We start from the raw sequence: 12,931 nt of genomic DNA on the forward strand, positions 1-12,931 counted from the left end.
GTTTGTTGGACACCTTGAGGACATTCCTTTGGCCATACGTGCCGCAATGTTCTTCCAGCATGACGGAGCTCCTTCGCATTTTACCAGACGTGTGAGGGAAAATCTCAGCGGCACTTTCTCTAATCACTGGATAGGTTCGTGGGAGGTAATTACCGGGCCACCAAGATCGTCAGATCTTACACCGTTAGTATTTTATGGTGTTGGATGAAGTCTGGGATGCGCAGACTGAAATCTCAGTGGACGCTCCAGGATACGAGAACTTAACGGGCGGGAGGAAGATGCAGCTGAGTTTACCAAAGGCTTCACAATAGTTGGTAGTCCTTTATTTAATAAGATGTACTTGAAAACATCAAACATTGAACTTACAATAAACTTTCTTCTTATCTTTCAGGACAAGTAATACCTTTTTAAAATAACAAGTTTGTTGTTGTTGTGGTCTTCAGTCCTGAGACTGGTTTGATGCAGCTCTCCATGCTACTCTATCCTGTGCAAGCTTCTTCATCTCCCAGTACCTACTGCAACCAACATCCTTCAGAATCTGCTTAGTGTATTCATCTCTTGGTCTCCCCCTACGATTTTTACCCTCCACGCTGCCCTCCAATACTAAATTGGTGATCCCTTGATGCCTCAGAACATGTCCTACCAACCGATCCCTTCTTCTGGTCAAGTTGTGCCACAAACTTCTCTTCTCCCCAATCCTATTCAATACTTCCTCATTAGTTATGTGATATACCCATCTAATCTTCAGCATTCTTCTGTAGCACCACATTTCGAAAGCTTCTATTCTCTTCTTGTCCAAACTATTTACCGTCCATGTTTCACTTCCATACATGGCTACACTCCCTACAAATACTTTCAGAAATGACTTCCTGACACTTAAATCTATACTCGATGTTAACAAATTTCTCTTCTTCAGAAACGCTTTCCTTGCCATTGCCAGTCTACATTTTATATCCTCTCTACTTCGACCATCATCAGTTATTTTGCTCCCCAAATAGCAAAACTCCTTTACTACTTTAAGTGTCTCATTTCCTAATCTAATTCCCTCAGCATCACCCGACTTAATTCGACTACATTCCATTATCCTCGTTTTGCTTTTGTTGATGTTCATCTTATATCCTCCCTTCAAGATACCATTCATTCCGTTCAACTGCTCTTCCAAGTCCTTTGCTGTCTCTGACAGAATTACAATGTCATCGGCAAACCTCAAAGTTTTTATTTCTTCTCCATGGATTTTAATACCTACTCCGAATTTTTCTTTTGTTTCCATTACTGCTTGCTCAGTATACAGATTGAATAACATCGGGGAGAGGCTACAACCCTGTCTTACTCCCTTCCCCACCGCTGCTTCCCTTTCATGTCCCTCGACTCTTATAACTGCCATCTGGTTTCTGTACAAACTGTAAATAGCTTTTCGCTCCCTGTATTTTACCCCTGCCACCTTTAGAATTTGAAAGAGAGTATTCCAATCAACATTGTCAAAAGCTTTCTCTAAGTCTACAAATGCTAGAAACGTAGGTTTGCCTTTCCTTAATCTTTCTTCTAAGATAAGTCGTAAGGTCAGTATTGCCTCACGTGTTCCAGTATTTCTACGGAATCCAAACTGATCTTCCTCGAGGTTGGCTTCTACTAGTTTTTCCATTCGTCTGTAAAGAATTCGTGTTAGTATTTTGCAGCTGTGGCTTATTAAACTGATTGTTCGGTAATTTTCACATCTGTCAACACCTACTTTCTTTGGGATTGGAATAACAAGTTTAACATGTATAACAAGTATAACAAGTATAACATGTATAACAAGTTTAACATTCATAAAAAATACAGCTCATAACCCCTTCAGGCATCCATATGATTTCAACCAGGCAAATCTGACTTCACTACAATCACAGCAAGGTCTATGAGAGAGAAAGGCCGGGGTGCGTACGTCACGAAGGTAGGCCTGAGCTCGCTCGCTCAGCTTTGTAGATTAACTACATTTCTACGCCTGTTAACTCGTAGCTAGGTGCGTACGTACAAACGAGAATTGCATCTTCTTCTAGAATCCGCTATTATGGAGTCTTACTGTTATTAGTCCTACAATGATAGAAGTCCATAGGCCTACTTATAATTTGTTACGGCTGTACTTGGGTACAATAAAATTAGAATCATGCCAAAATTATTATCATTGCCATAAGGCACCACTTCTTGTATGAACTGAGGACTGTTAAGCAGAAGAGACTAAACGCTATGACCGAGCGAGGTGGGGCAGTGGTTAGCACACTGGACTCGCATTCGGGATGACGACAGTTCAATCCCGTGTCCGGCCATCCTGATTTAGGTTTTACGTGAATTCCCTATATCCCTCCAGGCACGGCCGACTTCCTTCCCCATCCTTCCCTAATCCGATGAGACCAATTACCTCGCCGTTTGGTCTCCTTCCCCAAATCAACCCAACCCAACTAAATGCTATGAAGAAGCCGTAATACCATTCATGTCGAGTATTGCTCTTAAATTGATAATAGCAGATGCCTGTAGAAGATGCAATTCTCGTTAGTACTTACACGCCCAGCTGCGAGCTAACAGGTTTAGAAACGCATTTTGTCTGCTGAGTTGAGCAACCGAGCGAGTTCAGGCCTACCTTTGTGACGTACGCGCCGCGGCCTGTCTCTCTAATGGGCCTCGAATCACAGTCGGAGCATTACCAGAACATTTGAAAACCACTTATTAGATAGTAAACTTCAAACAAGGAAGGTGGCCTTTATTTAGAAAAATATTTGCAAATTCAGGTTTACGATTAAAATAACTTGAGGGCAGTAATATCAGAAATTGAGTCCACCTTGATGCAAAACACCTTGTTATTCGTTTATTTCTTTATTCTCCCAAACTAGTTTCGGCGACAAATATCATCATCGTCGGTGGGGTTCTTTTAATATAAAACATGCAGAAAATAGCATGGTTATACAAACGTAGTAGTGCCATATTACATTGTTACTATTCGGCTTTTGAAACATAGTTTTCTATGGATACTTTCATAACTACCTTATTTATTGTATGTTACAGCATGTTTTAAGAATTACTGTCGCTGTTTGCGACATATTTTCTGTGTAATTTTTTTCTGTTACCGTTTTTTACTCAGCGAACATCATGTCATCTGCAACCGTGTGAGCAGCTGTTAGTAAACAAAATACTAAAATGTGAACTTCGTATGTCAGCAAAATATACTTGGGGTTCTGGTAGTGTTGTGGAATCCAGTTATTTGGTGTGTACTGAGGTGTTACTTAGCTATTCGTGTACTCACTATTCGTTGGATGGTATGTAGCTGCTTTTATACACAGAAAAACAAACCTTACGCACCTTGTTTCTGATCCAGAATATTACGCCATCTTTCTGTCCGCGTGTGTCGCGAGAGGTGTATCGCATGTGGCGAGAAAGGCTATGAAAAACTGTAGCGCGAATTACGATGACTTCTGTTCATTATTTATGTCTCTGTGTGTGATAGGGAAGTGGTTCTTTTGCGTGTGTGTGTGTTTTCGGCTCTGTGTCCTTGGTCAAATGGAAGAGTTCCAAGATAAAATTATTGTAACTTGAGGGCGCTTTTGGCGCTAGCAGTTTAGCAACTTTTCAAACAGGAAAGTAACGATATTGAAAATTTTACAAGTTCACCATTTGGAACGCCCTTTGAGAACTAACAGTTTTGGAATATAAGTTAACAACGATTTCAAAATTTACAGCAATAATCAAGAATTGAAAGATCTTCAAATGGTTCAAATGGCTCTGAGCACTATGGGACTTAACATCTGAGGTCATCAGTCCCCTAGAACTTAGAACTACTTAAACCTAACTAACCTAAGGACATCACACACATCCATGCCCGAGGCAGGATTCGAACCTGCAAACGTAGCGGTCGCGCGGTTCCAGACTGAAGCACCTAGAACCGCTCAGCCACACCGGCCGGCGAAAGATCTTCAAATCAATCAGTAATACAAGATAAAGTCGGGCTGGCGGAGACAAGGCTTACCTAGAATGGCTTAGGCTAGCGGACACCTTGATTTAAACTGAAGTTCTGATGCCGTAAGATTAAGAACTTAACTTACAGAGAGATGCCACGGTAAGCGAGGAGGCCGCGCCGCCTCAGTGGCTGCCGCAAGGCAGGAGGAGGAACACCACGCCGCACGCACGTCCGCAGGCGACGTGCGCTGGCCACGCCTGCAGGATCGGCGGGTAGTGGATGACACGCCGGGGCCAACGGCTCTAACGCTACGAACAACACGGGTAGCCGAGAGCACACAAACAGGCATATCGTTCATGCAAGACTGAGCATCAAAAATAAGTTAATTCCTAAGGCCCGAAACAAGAATACCAAATGCAAACTATGCTCCAGGCACCGACCAAAATCTAAGCGTTACAATTACTGTAGCTGCGCGGGATTAGCCGAGCGGTATCAGGCGCTGCAGTCTTGGACTGTGCGGCTGGTCCCGGCGGAGGTTCGAGTCCTCCCTCGGGCATGGGTGTTTGTGTGTTTGACCTTAGGGTAATTTAGGTTAAGTAGTGTGTAAGCTTAGGGACTGATGACCTTAGCAGTTAAGTCCCATAAGATTTCACACACATTTAAACATTTTTGAACTATTACCGTATAATTAAAACAAATATTAACAGGTTAATCGCTTAACAGTGACTGCCAAACACGGGAATCAATTTGATTAAACAGCCAACTGTTAACAAGACCCCCCAAAAATCAGATTCACTTCGGTAAGATTAAAAGTAAGAAGAAATGCTTAGGTGCTAATACCTGAGCATGATGTGATGATGATGTTTGGTTTGTGGGGCGCTCAACAGCGCGGTTATCAGCGATCATACAATTTCCCAACCTTTGCTCAGTTCGCCACTTTCCTGGATGATGATGAAATGATGAGGACAACACAAACACCCAGTCATCCCGAGGCAGGTGAAAATCCCTGACCCCGCTGGGAATCGAACCCGGGACCCCGTGCTCGGGAAGCGAGAACGTTACCGCGAGACCACGAGTGGCGGACAATACCTGAGCATGAGATCACAGTAATAATAAAATATACAACAGTGAAACAAATTCCCTCTTTTAAGAGAAGTTCTGTATCTCACAAAAACCTTCCAAGGTGAGCATATAAAACAAGCCAAGATTCATCGGCCCATTAGCGTTTGCATATCACGACCATGCTCGATCTTACAATTCGTACACAAGTCGGGCAAGCAAGAACTTGCCACCTTCAACGTCAGGTTCAGTATTCGACCTCAATGGTCACCAGTAGATGAGATAGAACATATTACAACCAAATTAATTTCACACCAAACCAATAATGACAAGATTGCCGAAATGCTGAACAAACTGCAATAAAAACAAGATACAGTTTCAATACAGTCAAATATATCATGCATAAAGTACACCAGTGGCAAAAAACAGTCAAAATTGTCACTGCGCAATAGCCATGGAAATGTTACCGATGATGGTGTCACTAAAGTGGAGTTACTAAATACAGTTTTCCGTAATTCCTTCACGAAAGAAGACGAAGTAAATATTCCAGAATTCGAAACCAGAACAGCTGTTAACATTAGTGAGATAAAAGTAGATATCTTAGGTGTTGCGAAACAACTCAAATCACTTAACAAAGCAAGTCTTCCGGTCCAGATGGTATACCAATCAGGTTCGTTTCAGAGTATGCAATAGCGCATTTCTTAGGAATCATACACAAGCGCTCACTTGATGAAAGGTCTGTTCCTAAAGACTGGAAAGTAGCACAGATCACACCAATATTCAAGAAAGGAAATAGGAGTAACCCATTGAATTACAGACCCACATCACTGACCTCAATTTGCAGTAGGATTTTGGAGCATATACTATACCCGAACGTTATGAATCACCTTGAAGAAAATGACTTATTGATACATAACCAACACCGATTCAGAAAATATCATTCTTGTGCAACACAGCTAGCCCTTTATTCCCATGAAGTAATGAGTGCTGTCAACAAGGGATCTCAGATCTATTCCATATTCCTAGATTTCCAGAATTAGATAATACCGTTCCTCACAAGCGACTATTAATCAAATTGCGTGTATATGGAGTGTCGTCTCAGTTGTGTGACTGGATTCGTGATTTCCTTTCAGAGAGGTCACAGTTCGTAGTGATAGACGGTAAATCATCGAATAGAACAGAAGTGATATCTGGCGTTCCGCAAGGCAGTGTCATAGGCCCTCTGCTGTTCCTGATTTACATAAATGATCTAGGTGATAATCTGAGCAACCCCATTAGACTGTTTGCAGACGATTAATTACAATTACATAATGATCTAGAGAGAATTTCTGTATGGAGCGGAAAGTGGCAGTTGAAAATAAACAAAGAAAAATGCGAGTTCATCCACATGGGTACTAAAAGAAATCCGATAAATTTTGGGTATACGATAAATTGCTCAAATCTAAGGGCTGTCATTTCGACTAAATACCTAGGAATTACAATTACGAGCAACTTAAATTGGAAAGACCACATAAGTAGTATTATGGGGAAGGTGAAACAAAGACTGCGCGGTATAGGATCCTTATCAGGTAGGATTGACGGAGGAATTCGAAAAAGTGCAAAGAAGGGCAGCTCGTTTCGTGTTATCACCCAATAGCGGCGAGAGTTTCACTGATATGGCGCGCGAATTGGGGTGGCAGTCACTGAAACAAAGGTGGTTTTCTTTGCGGCGAGATCTATTTACGAAATTTCAGTTACCAATTTTCTCCTCCGAATGGGAAAATATTTTGTTGACACCTACCTACGTAGGGAGAAATGATCATCATAATAAAATAAGAGAAATCAGAGCTCGAACGGAATGATTTAGGTGTTCCTTTTTCCCACGCGCCATTCGAGAGTGGAATGGTAGAGAAGTAGTATGAAAATGGTTCGATGAACCCTCTGCCAGGCACTTAAGTGTGAATTGCAGAGTAACCATGTCGATGTAGATGTAGATGTAGATGTAGAAGGGAGTTCACACAGAGAGGGGGGAGGGTGAATTTAGTAGCTTGAGTACGCAGTGACGGAGAACAGAGGGTAAACCAGCCGAACGGGAGCAAGTCCAGCACCGGAGCACAGGTGCCCAAATCCACAAACAGATGTACCTTACCCAAACAAGGTAGGAGGAACAGTTACCCGGGAAAATCGACGTGGTCACGACGCCCACATCACCAGATGGTCACTCACAAACCAGGACAGTCAATCGGGCGCAACGGCGTAGCGCCCAGCAGTCCGCGCCAGCACGGCCCCGTACACGTAGCTACCTGCTCGGACGAACGACTACTGATCAGGCCCCGTTATCGCACGTTAACTGTTCGTCACCCGTTCCTCTCTCTCACTGCCCCACCGTTCGTCAACAACCAGCCTGCAGCTTCCTTTAACCAAAGAGCCAACTACAAGCCAAAAGAAGCGCCACCCGGTGGCCTGACAGGAAAACTGATCGCGCCAGTAAGCAACGATGTAACAGCTCGGAAAACGAACCGACACAGATCACAAACGAAAGGTGAATACGCGAGATGAACTGCTTGGTCGCATCATGGACGCTGCCGCACTTGTTAGAGACAGTGCAGAGCCACTCAGACATGCAAAACAAGAAATTTATTCTTCCAGGTGTGCGCAAATGCAGTGAAGTTGACGGTGGGATATTCGGACATTTATTGTGAAGTGTACACAAAAATTTAAGAAGGGTAATAGGAGTAATTCAACTAAGTTACAGGCCCATATCGAAAACGTCGATATGCAGCAGTATTTTTGAACATACACTCCTGGAAATGGAAAAAAGAACACATTGACACCGGTGTGTCAGACCCACCATACTTGCTCCGGACACTGCGAGAGGGCTGTACAAGCAATGATCACACGCACGGCACAGCGGACACACCAGGAACCGCGGTGTTGGCCGTCGAATGGCGCTAGCTGCGCAGCATTTGTGCACCGCCGCCGTCAGTGTCAGCCAGTTTGCCGTGGCATACGGAGCTCCATCGCAGTCTTTAACACTGGTAGCATGCCGCGACAGCGTGGACGTGAACCGTATGTGCAGTTGACGGACTTTGAGCGAGGGCGTATAGTGGGCGTGCGGGAGGCCGGGTGGACGTACCGCCGAATTGCTCAACACGTGGGGCGTGAGGTCTCCACAGTACATCGATGTTGTCGCCAGTGGTCGGCGGAAGGTGCACGTGCCCGTCGACCTGGGACCGGACCGCAGCGACGCACGGATGCACGCCAAGACCGTAGGATCCTACGCAGTGCCGTAGGGGACCGCACCGCCACTTCCCAGCAAATTAGGGACACTGTTGCTCCTGGGGTATCGGCGAGGACCATTCGCAACCGTCTCCATGAAGCTGGGCTACGGTCCCGCACACCATTACGCCGTCTTCCGCTCACGCCCCAACATCGTGCAGCCCGCCTCCAGTGGTGTCACGACAGGCGTGAATGGAGGGACGAATGGAGACGTGTCGTCTTCAGCGATGAGAGTCGCTTCTGCCTTGGTGCCAATGATGGTCGTATGCGTGTTTGGCGCCGTGCAGGTGAGCGCCACTATCAGGACTGCATACGACCGAGGCACACAGGGCCAACACCCGGCATCATGGTGTGGGGAGCGATCTCCTACACTGGCCGTACACCACTGGTGATCGTCGAGGGGACACTGAATAGTGCACGGTACATCCAAACCGTCATCGAACCCATCGTTCTACCATTCCTAGACCGGCAAGGGAACTTGCTGTTCCAACAGGACAATGCACGTCCGCATGTATCCCGTGTCACCCAACGTGCTCTAGAAGGTGTAAGTCAACTACCCTGGCCAGCAAGATCTCCGGATCTGTCCCCCATTGAGCATGTTTGGGACTGGATGAAGCGTCGTCTCACGCGATCTGCACGTCCAGCACGAACGCTGGTCCAACTGAGGCGCCAGGTGGAAATGGCATGGCAAGCCGTTCCACAGGACTACATCCAGCATCTCTACGATCGTCTCCATGGGAGAATAGCAGCCTGCATTGCTGCGAAAGGTGGCTATACACTGTACTAGTGCCGACATTGTGCATGCTCTGTTGCCTGTGTCTATGTGCCTGTGGTTCTGTCAGTGTGATCATGTGATGTATCTGACCCCAGGAATGTGTCAATAAAGTTTCCCCTTCCTGGGACAATGAATTCATGAATTCACGGTGTTCTTATTTCAATTTCCAGGAGTGTGTATTGTGTTCGAACATTATGGATTACCTCGAAGAAAACGGTCTATTGACACATAGTCAACATGGGTTTAGAAAACATCGTTCCTGTGAAACACAACTAGCTCTTTATTCACATGAAGTGTTGAGTGCTATTGACAAGGGATTTCAGATCGATTCCGTATTTCTGGGTTTCCGGAAGGCTTTTGACACTGTACCGCACAAGCAGATTGCAGTAAAATTTGTGTGCTTATGGAATACTGTCTCAGTTATGTGACTCGATTTGTGATTTTCTGTCAGAGAGGTTACAGTTCGTACTAACTGAAGGAAAGTCATCGAGTAAAACAGAAGTGATTTCTGGCGTTCCCCAAGACCCTTTGCTATTCCTTATCTATATTAATGACACAGGAGACAATCTGAGCAGCCGTCTTAGGTTGTTTGCAGATGACGCTGTCGTTTTTCGACTAGTAAAGTCATCAGAAGATCAAAAGAAACTGCAAGACGATTTAGAAAAGATATATCTATGGTGCGAAAATTGGCAATTGACCCTAAATAACGGAAAATGTGAGGTCATCCACATGAGTGCTAAAACGCGTCCGTTAAACTTCCATTACACTATAAATCAGTCACATCTAAAGGTCGTAAATTCAACCAAATACGAATTACAATTATGAACAACTGAAATTGGAAGGAAAATAGAGAAAATGTTGTGGGGAAGGCTAAATAAAGACTGCATTTCATTGGCAGGACACTTAGAAAATGTGCCACATCTATTAAAGAGACTGTCTACAGTATGCTTGTCCATCCTGTTTTAGAATACTGCTGCGCGGTCTGGGATCCTAACTAGATAGGGTTGACGGAGAACATCGAAAAAGTTCAAAAAAGGACAGCACGTTTTGTATTATCGCGAAATACGGGAGAGAGTGTCACTGAAATGATACAGGATTTGGGATGGACATCATTAAAGCCTGCTGGTGTGGCCGAGCGGTTCTAGGCGCTACAGTCTGGAACCGCGCGACCGCTGCGGTCGCAGGTTCGAATCCTGCCTCGGGCATGTACATGTGATGTCCTTAGGTTAGTTAGGTTTAAGTAGTTCTAAGTTCTAGGGGACTGATGACCTCAGATGTTAAGTCCCATAGTGCTCAGAGCCATTTGAACCTTTTTTTTTGTCATCATTAAAACAAAGTCGTTTCTTGTTGCAGAGGAATCTTCTCACGAAATTCCAATCACCAACTTTCTTCTCCGAATGCGAAAATACTTAGTTGACGCCGACCTACATACGTAGAAACGACCAGCATGATAAAATAAGGGAAATCAGAGCTCGCACGGAAAGATGCAGCTGTTCGTTCTTTCCGCACGCTATACGAGTTTGAACTCTCTGCCAGGCTCTTAAATGTGATTTGCAGAGTATCCATGTACATTTAGATGTACAACAGCTATAATGCGACGCGTTCGCTAACGCTTAGAGGTGAATGCGTTAAAAATACGCATTTTTCAGTTGGTTGTAAAACGCGTGTTGTAATGATTACGAACTGTGTGTATACTTGTGTAAACATTACAATGCACTGAATAATAAATAAAATCAATAACAATATTCGTTAAATGTCTCTATTTAGGAAACCATTCAGAATAGGTCATATTCTCCTGTTAATTTTTTTGCTTCGAAAGATCGTTCCTGTCATGTTCCTGAATACTGACCATTCCTGCTGGGTAATCTGTAACCACTTTCCTACTGCTGCACACACATGGAGCTGATTTGTTTCTACGTCAAAATGTTACAGGTATCACGAACATCTGGGGAAAACCGCAGTGTATGGAATTTTCTCTCAGCATTAATCAATGACAGATGTTATTTTTCTCGGAAAACGTTGTGGTTTATTGTCTATTTGGTTTGGAAACTCCTGTTTCTGCTTCAATTTATAGAATAAGATACAACAATTAGTTCAACAGATTACAGTAAATCATTAAAAAATGCGAAGAACAGTTTAAAACTAATGGGATGACATTTAGAATATAGGTTTTGTTTTGGTGCACGACAACTTGCTGTACACAGATTTCGATGCTTTACAATTTGTTAACTCCATAGATGCAATGAGACACCCTGTCATTGGAATGTGGAAAGCTGTCAATGATGTACAATTTATTTCAGTGGAGTATAATGAATTAAACCAACATTATGAAATGTTGTGTTTCTGTCCTAATATTAATTATAATATAAACTAAAATATTCGTTTTACATTTTTTCTGATAAACTACTACGACTAACGGCAGGAGCTGTCCAAAAAGAAGTACTTTACTGTCATCTCAAACTCCATATCATCACCAATACATGCTACATACTCTGGGAAGTTAGTGAGTACGTGAAATAGCTTATCTGATTTCGTTACCCTTCAACTATTTGTACAGGTTATTTTTGATGCTAGGGTCCTGGTTTAACATTATTTTTTGAGAAAAGAGAAGTATTGGTAACGGCAAAAGACCCTTACACCTCAAGAATCATGTGCATTTATTTAAATCATCAGAGCGCAGGCGAGCTAAGCATATTTTTGTTTGATGATCCTTTGGCAGTGTCTGGCAACAGAAGACGAAAAACAAACTATTTTAGTAGATTATACTTGTTGTGAAACAATTGTCAAAATAAGAATTTTCAGAGGTCTCCGCAAGAAGCTCCCGAACTAAGACTGATGGAAGTTGCAACTCCCCAAAAAACTGATTCCTAATCGATTACTGAATGAAAAAATGAAGAATAGATTCATTTAATCGTTTTAAACCATACACTGTAAAGCCATAGAGACTGGTACATCTGCCTAACATCGTATAGGGCCACCGTGAGCACGCAGAAGTGTCGCAACACAATGTGCCGTGAGCCCGACTGATGTCTGAAGTAGCGCTGGAGGGAATTGACACCACGAATCCTCCAGGGCTGTACATAAATCCGTAAGACAATGAGGGGGTGGAGATCTCTTCTGAACAGCACGTTGCAAGGCATCCCAGATATACTCAATAATGTTCATGTCTAGGGAGTTTGGTGGCCATTGGAAGTGTTTAAACTCAAAAATGTTCCTGGCGACACTCTGCAGCATTTCTGGACTTTTGGGGTGTCGCATTGTCCTGTTGGAATTGACCAAGTCCGTGGGAATGTACAACGGACGTCAATGGACGCAGGTGATCAGACAGGGTGCTTACGTACGTGTCACCTGTCAGAGTCGTGTCTATACGTATCAGGAGACCCATATCACGCTAACTGCACACGCCCCACGCCGTTACAGAGCCTCCACCAGCTTGAACGGTCACCTGTTGACTTGCAGGGTTCATGGATTCATGAGGTTGTCTTCATATCTGTACATGTCCATCCTGGAAACACCACTCAGCAACACAACAACTCCTACGCGTCGTTGAATACATAACATACGGATACAACACAAACAAAGCGACTGGGCGGTGTTCCTGGACATCGAAAAGGCTTTCTATCGTCTATGGCACAACGGCATAATACGCAAACTCAGCGACGCAGGGTTCCCCGACGGGCTTGTACGTCTCATACACTCATATCTCACGTGCAGGGCAAACAATCGACACGACATGGTGTCCAGGCAGGATTACCCCAAGGAAGCATCCTGGGACCCTTACTGTTTAACCTCTACATTAACGACCTCCCAGCTACACACAACACGACGATGGCAATCTACGCGGATGACACCGCCATCCTTGCGCAAGACTGGAAGCCGTCTAACATTAACTCACGACTACAGACTGCACTCAG

The sequence above is a fragment of the Schistocerca cancellata genome, chromosome 8 (genome assembly GCF_023864275.1).
Source record: "Schistocerca cancellata isolate TAMUIC-IGC-003103 chromosome 8, iqSchCanc2.1, whole genome shotgun sequence".
NCBI classification, from domain to species: Eukaryota; Metazoa; Arthropoda; class Insecta; order Orthoptera; family Acrididae; genus Schistocerca; species Schistocerca cancellata.